The following is a 12141-nucleotide window of genomic DNA, read 5'->3' as shown; positions in this document are numbered from 1 at the left end:
TTTGCACAACATTGTGTATTTAAAAGAAACTAATCTACAAACTGCCATCTTACAATAAACTGTATAGTTTCATATTTTACATATTTTGTCACTTATCTTCTAAAATAATGGTTGTGTTATAGGGACAGAATGAGGTCACAGGCCTCTAGAGACCTGAGTTCTGCCTTTAAGAGTTAAAAGCAAAAGTTTACAATGTCTATTTCAACATTTTCCACCCTGAGTTCACCAGTCACCCTGGGCCTGTAATCGGTAGGGGAGATGTGATCTTGTCCTGTGGGTTAAAAACAGCATCCACACCAGAACAGCTCAGTTAGCTTCAGTGCCTCTGTAGACTGAGCGAGGCAGCGGAGCTGGCTCAGGGCACTCTATCTCCTTTAATCATCCTTGGAAATGACTTGAAAGGTATTTAGGTGAGGAAGGGCCAGGCAGGACATCAGAAGGGAAGATGTGAGGGGAGAGGAAGCCGCCACAGGACAGACGAACACACCTGCTCTGGCTTCCCGCCAGCCGAGAGGAGCTCTGTGGGGTTTCTCGCAGAATATGCTAGCTTTTCTGAGCAGATGGGTCTATCTGTCCCAGCAAACGTGCGGCACAGGGTTCTCTCAGTCCCTTTCCAGAGATCAAAGACTTAACAGGTTGCTAACAATAATGCCTGCCTTCACAGCACACAAGAAAGTGGAAATGTTGGTGTGAAAAATGATAGATGTGCTTTTTAATATGCCTGTAGGCGTCTGAGACTCTCCAGTAGGTGGCAACATCACTGGGAACACTCAGTGCCAAAGCAGTGCCAAGACTTGACTAATATTATCTATGTTTGAAAGAACCTTTTGATCTAATGTTTAAAGGAGGTTTATCATTTTATTTAATGTTCCTGTAAGTCAACATGTAAACTACACTTTCCAAAAAGACAGTAATGTAAAAAGAAAATGGTTATATATAGAACTATGGGCACGGTAGCACTTTCTATGAATGTCATGCTTGTAAGCATCTATAAACACATTCAACACATGTTATAATGCATCCATGAGGCATCAAAAACATTGCTATAAATATTTATAAAAATAGCCATGCTTATTATGCATTATGAATTGTTAACATAGTGCATTATAAGTACTGTTCATAACGCATTCTAAGAGCTCATAAGCTGTATTAGTCCGCTCTGAGTAAAGTGGAGCGTGCTGGACTAAAGCCTCCTCCAGGGTTCAGACTGAGGCTTCAAGTTGAAGAATTTACTGAAGGATTTACTGAAACACTAAAACACAATAAAGCTCATTACAGGCTTCAAATGTCAGAGTTTAAACTAGAGCAACATCAGAGTTTCACCCAATGTGGGAAAGTCAATGTTCACCACTGTTAATGTTCACCACTGTTAATGTGCACCACTGTTAATGTTCACCACTGTTAATGTGCACCACTGTTAATGTTCACCACTGTTAATATTCACCACTGTTAATGTTCACCACTGTTAATGTTCACCACTGTTAATATTCACCACTGTTAATGTTCACCACTGTTAATGTTCACCACTGTTAATATTCACCACTGTTAATGTTCACCACTGTTAATGTTCACCACTGTTAATGTTCACCACCGTTAATATACACCACTGTTAATGTACACCACTGTTAATGTTCACCACTGTTAATGTACACCACCGTTAATGTTCACCACTGTTAATGTTCACCACTGTTAATGTACACCACCGTTAATGTTCACCACTGTTAATGTTCACCACCGTTAATATACACCACTGTTAATGTACACCACTGTTAATGTTCACCACTGTTAATGTACACCACCGTTAATGTACACCACTGTTAATGTTCACCACTGTTAATGTACACCACCGTTAATGTTCACCACCGTTAATGTTCACCACTGTTAATGTGCACCACTGTTAATGCTCACCACTGTTAATGTACACCACTGTTAATGCTCACCACCGTTAATGTGCACCACCGTTAATGTACACCACCGTTAATGTTCACCACTGTTAATGCTCACCATTGTTAATGTACACCACTGTTAATGCTCACCACTGTTAATGTACACCACTGTTAATGTGCACCACTGTTAATGTTCACCACTGTTAATGTGCACCACCGTTAATGTTCACCACCGTTAATGTTCACCACTGTTAATGTTCACCACTGTTAATATGCACCACTGTTAATGTTCACCACTGTTAATGTTCACCACTGGTAATGTTCACCACCGTTAGCCTGGCACTGGCGTAGCACGGCATATCCAATAGAACGCCAGCAGAAACCAGCATTACTGTACTGTAGTGTACTGTAGTGTCGTGCAGTGTTACAGAGTGAAGGGTTCTAGTGCTCGACGTTAGAACCACTGAGGGAACAAATTACAATGACAGCACTCGACTATCTCACCCCTCCCTCTCCAGGCCTTCACTCCACAGTGACTCCACGCTCAGTGTGATGTCAGAGGGGGTTCAGGGGAGGGGCTGATGGGTACCTGGCTTGCTGTGATGTAATGTAGTGTAGCATTTAAAGTGGGACGCTGGGTCAGAAAAGCTCAGTTTAGCAGTGATTCTATGCTGGACGGCTGGTTTGGAGCATCTGAATATTCAGGACTGAAGCTCTGAAGATGCAGCTCTAACAGCTCCAGTGCTGAGGAATAAAACACTGGAGATCTCAGTAAATAAACTTTACTTTACACCCTCCAAGCTGGGTCTGACCTCTTTGGCTCGGACAGTATAACATGTTATTAACACTACTTATAATGCCTTATATTAATAATTCATAATGTATAATAAACATAAATATAATAAATGTATAACCATGTTTATAATGTCATATGAATGTGTTATAGTCTACTATAGACATTCCCCTGTTGTACACTGAGCGTTCTCTGTCTTAAGCCTTCCCTGTGTTTGACCTGTTTTTGTGTTTTTGACTTGCCTTTTCATGTTCGCCTGTTTGATTTGATTGCTCGACCTAATTGATCTCTTGGGTTTTGAACTTGGTCCAGGTACTGGATTCTCTCTTGATGTCTCTTTTTGTTTTGGTTATCGTGGTCTCTGGTTTTGACCCTGGCCTGTAATGACTGCGCTCTTTGTGATACTCCACAACCCTTAAGTAAACCGAAGCCTTGTCTTTTAATCTCCGAGCATCTGATTTGTTTTGACCACCTGACACTGGTCAAAGGTGATGCAAGAGGCTACGGTAACCTGATAGCTATAGGTAGGTACAGATAGGTAACCTGGTAGACTGCTGTTTTTGGTATCAGCTCAGCTCACTTGGAACCTCAACGGAGGTGATAACAAAAGCAGTACCAGATACCAGATTCGCATGATGGAATAGCAAAAAAGGTGATTAGAGTCAAGTCGAGTTGAGTCGGTACCATGTCCACATCGGAGACACGTGGGAAACGGCGTCAGAGAGTTTCCAGCTGCTGAAGCTGCTGCAGCGGGTTTGGAAAGCAGTGATGAAGATAACGGAGCATTTAGATATGAAACAGATGAGGATCATGTTCTATGAAGAACCTTTAGAGAAGAATTTTGGTGTCTACTAGGTCTTCCAGATGGTGGTTAGGAGGTTCATTTTCTCTGTAGCTTTTAGTCAGTTTTGAATGTCGATTTTGGAAAATCTTGTTTTCCCCTTTCTAATGTAATCCATATCAGTACATTCTAAGAAAATGTAAAACCTCATTATGAGGAGCCAGTCTTTGTTCTACAGAGCATCCAGCCATGAAAACCTCAATGATGTGCTCATCTAAGACCTCCTCGTCAAGTGCTTTGTGTTTCCAGTGATAAAGAGCAACAGACAACGACTGGACGGCCAAACAAAACTACTGGCAAAAGGACGGCACACAGTAGGCCAGCTTCCTGTCATAATACATCACATTCATCCTGATACTCATCCACAGCAGTAACCTGCAGAAACACTTTTATTTCATGTTATTAAAAAAAATCCATAAAACAAAACCATACGGTTATTGCTGCAGACTAAGGAGGAAATTGGAGCCCCAAAGCAAGTTCTGTCACTTAAATTTCATTAGTTAGAGAGGGAAAAAAACTTCATTACCTGCCTTTCGTGTGTCTTATAAATATTTTCAACGCCATGTGCTTTAGGATGCTAAATAAAGGAAACATAATTCAATTAGAGCTGCCTGACTTACCGTGGGCGATTCAGGATACATTAGTGTGGAAATTTGTGTTAGATATCAGAGCTAATACCCCGGTGTGATCAATAGAGCCGACTGTGTTGTGTAGCAAAGATGTTCACAAGGCATTTTGTAGGAGAACAAGACTCTGGGGTGCACGTCGGAGTTGAGTTACGAGTCTCTGAGGCATAATTCCAAGTTTTGTGTCTCTGAAATGGAAGTCCAATTTCTTGAATATCTGAGGAGTTAGTCTTAATTTTAGTCTTGAGTCTGACTCAAGTCTTGTGTCTCTGAGGTATTAGTCTGTGTGGAGTCTCAGGCCTCTGAGGTGTGAGTCTGTGTGGAGTCTTGAGTCTCTGAGGTGCGAGTCTAAGTCAAGTCTCTGAGGTGCAAGTGTGAGTTGAGTCTCAAGTCCCTGAGGTGTGAGTCTTAATTGAGTCTCAAGTCTCTGAGGTTTGAGTTTAAATTGAGTCTCAAGTCTTTAAGTTGCAAGTTTGAGTTAAGTCTCTGAGAAGTGAGTCTGAGTCAAGTCTTGAGTCTCTAAGTTGTGAGTCCTTCTCGAGCCTCAAGCTTCTGATGTACAGGTCTGAGGTGCAAGTCTAAGTGGAGACTCAAGCCTCTGAGGTGTGAATTCGTGTGGAGTCTCGAGTCTCTGAGGTGCGAGTCTAAGTCAAGTCTCATGTTTCTGAAGTGCGAGTCTCAGTTGTGTCTCAAATCTCTGAAGTGTGAGTCCAAGTCGAATCAAAAGTCTCTGAGGGAGGTACAAGTCTGATCCAAGTCTCGAGTCTGTGAGTTGCCAGTCCAAGTCTTGTCTTAAGTCTCTGAAGTGCAAGTTGAAATCTTGAGCTTCTGAGGTGTGAATCAGTGTTGAGTCTCATGTATGTGACTTGCAGGTCAGAGTGTCTCGAGTCTCTAAAGTGTGAGCCTGACTCGAGTCCCTGACATGCATGAATATCTGAGGTGTGAAACGGCTTTTCATTCTATTCTAACTGCTGTGCTGTGTAGCAAAGATGTTTATCTGTCATTGAACGGGAGACCAAATCTCTGAGGTTTGAGTCTGAGCTGAGTTTCAAGTGTCTGAGGTGCAAGTGCGAGTCAGGTCATGAGCCCCTGAGGTATGAGGCTGGGTCAATTTCTGGTGTCAGCTGAGATTTGAGTTTCTGAGGTGTGAGTCCAAGTCAAATCTGGAATCATTATATTATGAGTCCGAGTCAGGTTTCAAGTCGAGTCTCAGGTGTTTGAGTTCCAAGATCTGATGTGTGAGTCCAGTCTTGAGTATCTGAGGTGTGAAGGTCGTTTTTCACTCTATTCTAACTGGTTTAGGGACGTTGTGTTGAGGGTGAAATGCAAGAACAAACACTGTACAGTACGAACTCCACTCAGAGCGAATGAGTCGACTTTTTATTCTGTCTCTAAGCCTTGAGAACCGTATCAAAGGGTCTACAATGAATCCACTAGATAATGAATCTGTAATCTAAACACAACAGCCGTGACTTAACGACTCTCCAAACTGCACAATGAAAAGCTCGGTGTCCACCCAAAGCGCGGTTTAAGTGGAGTATCCGACACGTTTGGCTAATGAATGTGTTCTCTTATGCTGGGGTTAGAAATGCTAATGCTATGAATGGTCCCCAGTGTGCTTTCTGCTACAAGCTGCTGGAGCTTTTTTCCCATATGGTCCCACAGCATATGGAGCACAAAGAGGAGCATTTCATACATAAATGGGCTTATTAATTTTATTCACAAGCTGGATCTACAGTGAATAATCACAAACACTTGTTGGGGCATTTGATCGTCTGAGGGAACATAGCCTCCACCTTGCTGGTGGCTTTCTTTTCATTGTCATGCAGACGACACCCAGATAAACTTGCCCACTAAAGCCACCACTCATTTGCCACCTGTTCTCTGATCAAATCTATTTCTGAGTTAGCCTTTATTTGCCTGAAACGGCACCCCGGAAAGCAAAAGCCGTGCTGGTCCCACAGAGTTTTGGCTACAGTCATGATCTCAGCCCTATTTAAAAGGAAACACTCTCAATTTTTTTCCCACCCATCAGAATAACTATCTGAATTTCTGACTCAGAGTGACAGAGTTTAGAACGGAGGAGTTTATTTCCTCCTGACTCACAGATCTCTACACTGATCTCTGACTCTTGCCATGTTATCAGACCACATCTTTTGGATGATGGTGTCTCTGTGGAGGCGGAGAGGCTCTGAAGGTGAGGACACACAGATTAACTAGTGCTGATGCTTCAAATGAGACAATCGTATCTGCTGTGAATAATGGATCATAAGACGGTTTGTGGGAGTCAAATCCTGAGATTTCAAGCTTTCTAAGCTCATGCATAAAAACACAGATAAACAACAGGACAATCAGCAGGAATTCCCTACTTTTGTTCAACTGCCTAACTGCTATGAAAGTCCACCGGTTTTCTAAAATTGAGCTTAACTCAGTGTGTGAGGTGTAATCAAAGATATTCAGATGGTTTGGTGTGAAATGGTTCAGACGTCTTTACAGTGGTGGTGATGGGAACCAGGCGTCGCCATGACTACAACACAGATATAGACACTTTATTTACCATCCAGAACCACCAGAGAACCTACACGAGTCTTCTGAGCTTATATGGAATGTTGATGATGGAAAACAGTGGAAAATCTGGAATAATGAGTTTTCTTTGGGGACTATTTTGCCGCACAGCGCCCTGCATGTCTCCCTCCACCATGAATGGAGTTGAAGTTCTCTAAACTCTCATAAAACAGCGTCTCAGTCATCAGGCAGTGAATTCAGAACCAGCTCATGTAGGAACTTTCTGTAGGAGCTTTTAGAGGGACGTCTGGTTCCCATCACCACCACTGTGAGCAGCTCTGACTTGGTACGTTTATCTAGAACAGAGCGTTTCACACCAAACCGCTCTGAACTGCTCTGATTACATCTCAATCTTTAAAAAAAATCATTTTTAAATTTTAGAAATTTCCCTTTAAATACATGGTCGTATGTTGTGTTTTGATTCTGGAACATATTGATGGCAATAGTGATATGATCACGTATGAGTTTGGAGGAGAATCTTTTGGGTTTGGTTTCGTACTGTATCGTGAACTGCAGTAAAGGTAAAAAAAACTAAATAAGAAAAACTAGGGAACTAATTAATGCTACAGTGTCTCTATAATTGCAATGTTTATAATTAAAGTAAATGTAAAATTGAGGGAAAGGATATGTACAATTATCTTTGACTGGCTTCCTCTTTCTCTGATCACATAATTGCTTTTCATCACAAAGCTACAATTAAGCGAGTCAGTTGGCCCACGCTTTAAAAAAAAGACAAGATAAAGGTTGCAGTTTCTCTGAGTCAGAGCTGAAGTTAGAAAACCATCCCCAAAAACTTATTTTCATTAAAAGAGGCCGATGTGAGCAGCAGAGCTTCCGCAGTTTCTCCCAGTTTGGAATGATGCCCAGGGTGGAGAAAAATCCATGATAAATAAAGTTCACTGATGCATAATTTATGTTTGGGCTGATCAGCATAAATCAAAGACTGTGACCATGTATGACATATTTTAAAATGTAATATGAAAATGCCATTCTTGCCAAAACAGCCTTTGGCCTGAAAAAAAGATGAAAATGAATAAACAGTCAAACCGAAAAAGAGAAGCAGTAAAAAGGGGTAAATAATGTTAGTAGGCAAATATTTCCATTTACATTAAAAAGGTTTTATTTAAACTTTTTTTTGGCTTCATTATGAGGAAATGCATCATCTCTCTAACAGTTTACAGGCTGTTTAAGAGCTAAGCACTAATTTCTCATTTGAGTTCTATTGTATCCTGCAGCACTGTTACTACTGAAGTACAGTCTTATAAAGGGTTCTCTAGTAAGGACATCGGGCCTCATTCACAAACCGTTCTTAAGTGGAAAGTTCTTAAAGCATGTAGCGCGTTTTACAGCAGGCGTTGTCACAAAACAGCTTTACAGAAAAATCCGGGTCCGGGCTCCCGTAAGCAGTGGTAAGGAAAAACTCCCTAAGAGCAAGAGGAAGAAACCTTGAGAGGAACCAAGACTCAAAGGGGAACCCTTCTGAGCAATGGTTTTAAGAACACGTCATGAATCTAACGAAGATCAAATCACGTTTATTGTCACATCACATTTACACAGGTGGTGGAAAGTGAGTGAAAATCCCCCTTAAAGAATTTAAATACTAAAAATAAACACATATCTAAGAAGAAAAAGAAATATATATATATACACAATACAGACTAGTACGGCACTATTCCACTGTGCAGTTGTACAGTAATAAGTTCTGAAATGTGCTGCTGTTCACGTTCCGTATGTGCTGTGAGTCTGAGGGAGATAATTAATGAGATGCAGGTTCTCAGGGACAGAAGACTGATAGAGAACCTTCCAGATTGTACAGGATATGGATAGAAGATGTACAAGATGTCAGTCTATATGTGTGAGCACAGATTTGCTAGATTGAAGGTGCAGAGGATCAGAGTGAGTCTGATGGTGTGGATGAGGTGGTGATTGTCCATGGAGATCATCATGACTCAAAAGATGAAGTGACAGGCCTATAGACTACTGGCTGTTCAGCAGCCTGATGGCCCGGGGGAAGAAAGTGTCACGGATCCGGCTGGTTCTGGACTTTGCTTCTGTACCTCCTCTCGCTCGACAGCTGTGAGAACAGGCAGTGGCTTGGGTGGGTGGAGTCCTTCAGAATCCTGCTGGTCTTCCTCAGGCAGCGGCTGGTGTATAAATCCAGGAGGTTTGTGAGCTGGACACCGGTGATGTGCTGGGCTGTCCACACCACCCTCTGCAGAGCTTTCTGCTCAATGGCAGTGCAGTTCCCATACCAGGAGGTGATGGAGCTGTTAGAACGCTCTCCACAGTACATGTGCAGAATGTTCTGAGGATGCAGGGGGTTCATGCCAAAGTTCTTCAGCCGCCTGAGGTGGAAGAGGCACTGTTGTGCCTTTTTTACCACCCGTGTGGTGTGTTCGCTCTATGTTAGTTCCTCTGAGATGTGAGCACCGAGGAACTTGAAGTTGCTGACCCTCTCTGTAGGCCTCCTCATTGTCACTGGAGATCAGGTGGGAGAGTCAGGGCTATTGTGTCATCAGTGGATCTGTTCTGTCTGTAGGTGAACTGCAGTGGGTCCAGAGTGGCAGGTAGGGAGGAGCAGATAAAGTCTCTGACCAGCTTCTCAAAGCACCTGCTTATGATGGAGGTCAGAGCAATCAGGTGCCAGTCATTTAGAGTATTAACCCCGCCTGGCTTTGCATCTGGCACAATAGTGGCCAGTTTGAGGCACGCGGGAACAGCTGAGAGAGAGAAAGAGGTTAAAGATGACTATAAACACTCCTGCCAGCTGATGTTCACAGGCATTGAGACCATGTGCAGGGACACTGTCAGGCCCGGCTGCCTTGCAGATGTTAACACACTTGAAGGCTCTGCACACGTCTGCACACATCTCTCTCCACGTGTGAGGTGTGATTTGCCTCAAAATGGGCAAAGCATTCAGCTGACCTGGAAGCACAGCGCTGATGTTATTCACAGAGCGAGTTTCCCTCTTAAAGCCAGGTATTGTGTTCAGCGCCTCCCACAGGCTCCTCATGTTGGTGGTGTTAAACTGTGACTCCACTTTGGCCCTGTACTAGCGTTTGGCTGCTCTGATGGTCTTACGGAGAGCATAGCTGGCTTTTTTATAATCATCCATGTTTCCAGATTTAAAAGCAGTGGCATGCGCGTCCAGAGCAGCACGGACCTCACAGTTGAGCCATGGCTTCTGATTGGGGTCAACACGAATTGTTTTTGTGGGCACAAGATCCTCTATACACTTGGTGACCAACCCTGTAACTGAGTCTCCATGTTCATTCATTTTACTGTTTGATGCCCTGTGGAACATCTCCCAGTCTGTGTCATCAAAACAGTCCTGAAGAGCTGAATCCAATTGGATCGACCAGAGGTGGACCTCTCTGAAGGTGGATGGTGACCTTTTCAGCTTCTGTCTATAGGTGGGCAGGAGCAGAATGGAGAGATGATCCGATTTGCCAAATAGAGGCTGGGGGAGGGCTTTGTACGCCTCACGGAAGGGGGAGTAGCAGTGGTCCTGTGCGCGTGATCTTCATATGCTGCATGAGATGTGTTGGAAGTGTTTTGGAGCGACTTCCCAAAAGTTCATTTTGTTGAAGACCCCAACAACGATGGAGGCAGCCTCTGGACACGGAGTCTCCTGCCTGTTAACAGCCTCAAACAGTTTCCCAAGCGCCAGCTCTGTATCAGCCTGTGGTGGGATGTACACGGCGCTGACAGTGAGCCCTGAAATCTCTCTAGGGAACCACAGCAGTCTGCATGAGAAGATCAGATATTCCAGGTCCGGGGAGCAGAAAGACTCGATGGAGTGTACATTCCTCTGATCACACCAAGCATTGTTGATCATAAAACATACACCCCCCCCCTTTGCTCTTCCGGGAGAGGTCCTTTGTTCTGTCTGCATAGTGCACAGAGAAGAACACAGAGTCAGTGGCCTCGGGATTATACAGCAGTCCTGTGTTTCTCCCTGGAAAGAGATTCGTGCCCTGAGTTTGCTGATATTGTTGTCCAGGGACTGCACGTTTGCCAGTAGTATGCTGGGGAGTGGGGGACAATTGGCACGCTGTCTCAGCCTGATCAGAACTCCGGCTCTCTTGCCTCTTTTCCAGCATCTGCTGCGTTTCCTTGGCCGGTCGGCCCAGATGAATCGGGCCTCTTTGAAGTTTCCAAACAATGGATCCGCATTCACAAACTGAAAGTCTGGTTTTCAGTGAGTGATTTTCGATCTGATTTCCAAAGTGTTTTTCTGTCGTAAACGAATGTGCTGCCAACATTTAGTCAAAAGTGTTACAAATGAAAACAAAATAAACAAAAAACGAACAGAAGTTAAGGAAGCTTGCAACACGAGAGCCATGCTCAGCGTCATCTTGGAGTCAATTAGGACCTTTCTCAAAAACAAGTAAGAAAAACGTAGGAAGATAATAATGGTTCTAAATAGAACCATGAACACTCAAAGAATGGTCAAATGGTTCTTCAGATTGATGGAAAACCTGAGGCTACACTGCTGTAAGTTGAATGTGTGGAGCTAAACTGCTGTAGATTGAAAGGGTGGGGCTAAACTGCTGTAGACTGAATGGGTGGGGCTAAACTGCTGTAGGTTGAGTGGGTGGGGCCAAACTGTTGAGTGGGTGGGGCTAAACAGCTGTAGGGTGGATGGGTGGGGCTAAACTGCTGTAGGGTGGATGGGTGGTCTTATGAAAGCATTGATGGTTGTCATGTCTCTGGGCTGTTTTTCGGTTCAGTTTCCATATGAATGTTGTGCTTCAAACCCTTAATGATGTTTACACACTACATCAAACACTTTCATTAAAAAATATGAGACAAACAAAAGTTTTCTTAAGATTAAATGAAGGCCTGAATTAAGCATCATAATTAAAAGTGACTGGGGAGAGGAATGAGTTCAGAGTCGGGGTGTCTGTGAAGACTTTCCTTAAAAACTCACTTAAGCGCCTCACTCAATCTGGATCAGTCTAAATTTACCGTGGCTGAGAGCACAGCTGATAATTAAACGCTCTGGGATCCAGCATTGCCTATATTTAACCTGCCATCAACACCAGCACTGCTGCTAAAGGTGAGCGAAACACAGAGGGTGAACACACGGACCAAAACTACCCTTCCTTTAAAAAGTTTGGAACCTCTGTTTCCAGCAAAAAAAACAGTTACAGGTAAATGTGTGAGATCAAGTCAGCTCAAGTCAACAGGCTTTTACTGTCAGTCCATCTCTGTACGAGTACACAGTGGAATGAAATCACATTCCTCCAGGAACATCACGGAGCAACAAGGAACAGAATAAGCAGTATAAAGTGTGAAAGTGCAGACAAACAAAAAATCGTGTGCAAACAAAAAATTTAACTAGAAACAATAAATAAGATAAATTAAACAGACATTAGACACAGTAAACAGACAGGACAGTGCAGCACTGACACAGCACTCACTCTG

The sequence above is a fragment of the Pygocentrus nattereri genome, chromosome 16 (assembly GCF_015220715.1).
Source record: "Pygocentrus nattereri isolate fPygNat1 chromosome 16, fPygNat1.pri, whole genome shotgun sequence".
NCBI classification, from domain to species: domain Eukaryota; kingdom Metazoa; phylum Chordata; class Actinopteri; order Characiformes; family Serrasalmidae; genus Pygocentrus; species Pygocentrus nattereri.
Note: the sequence above shows the minus strand (reverse complement) of the source record.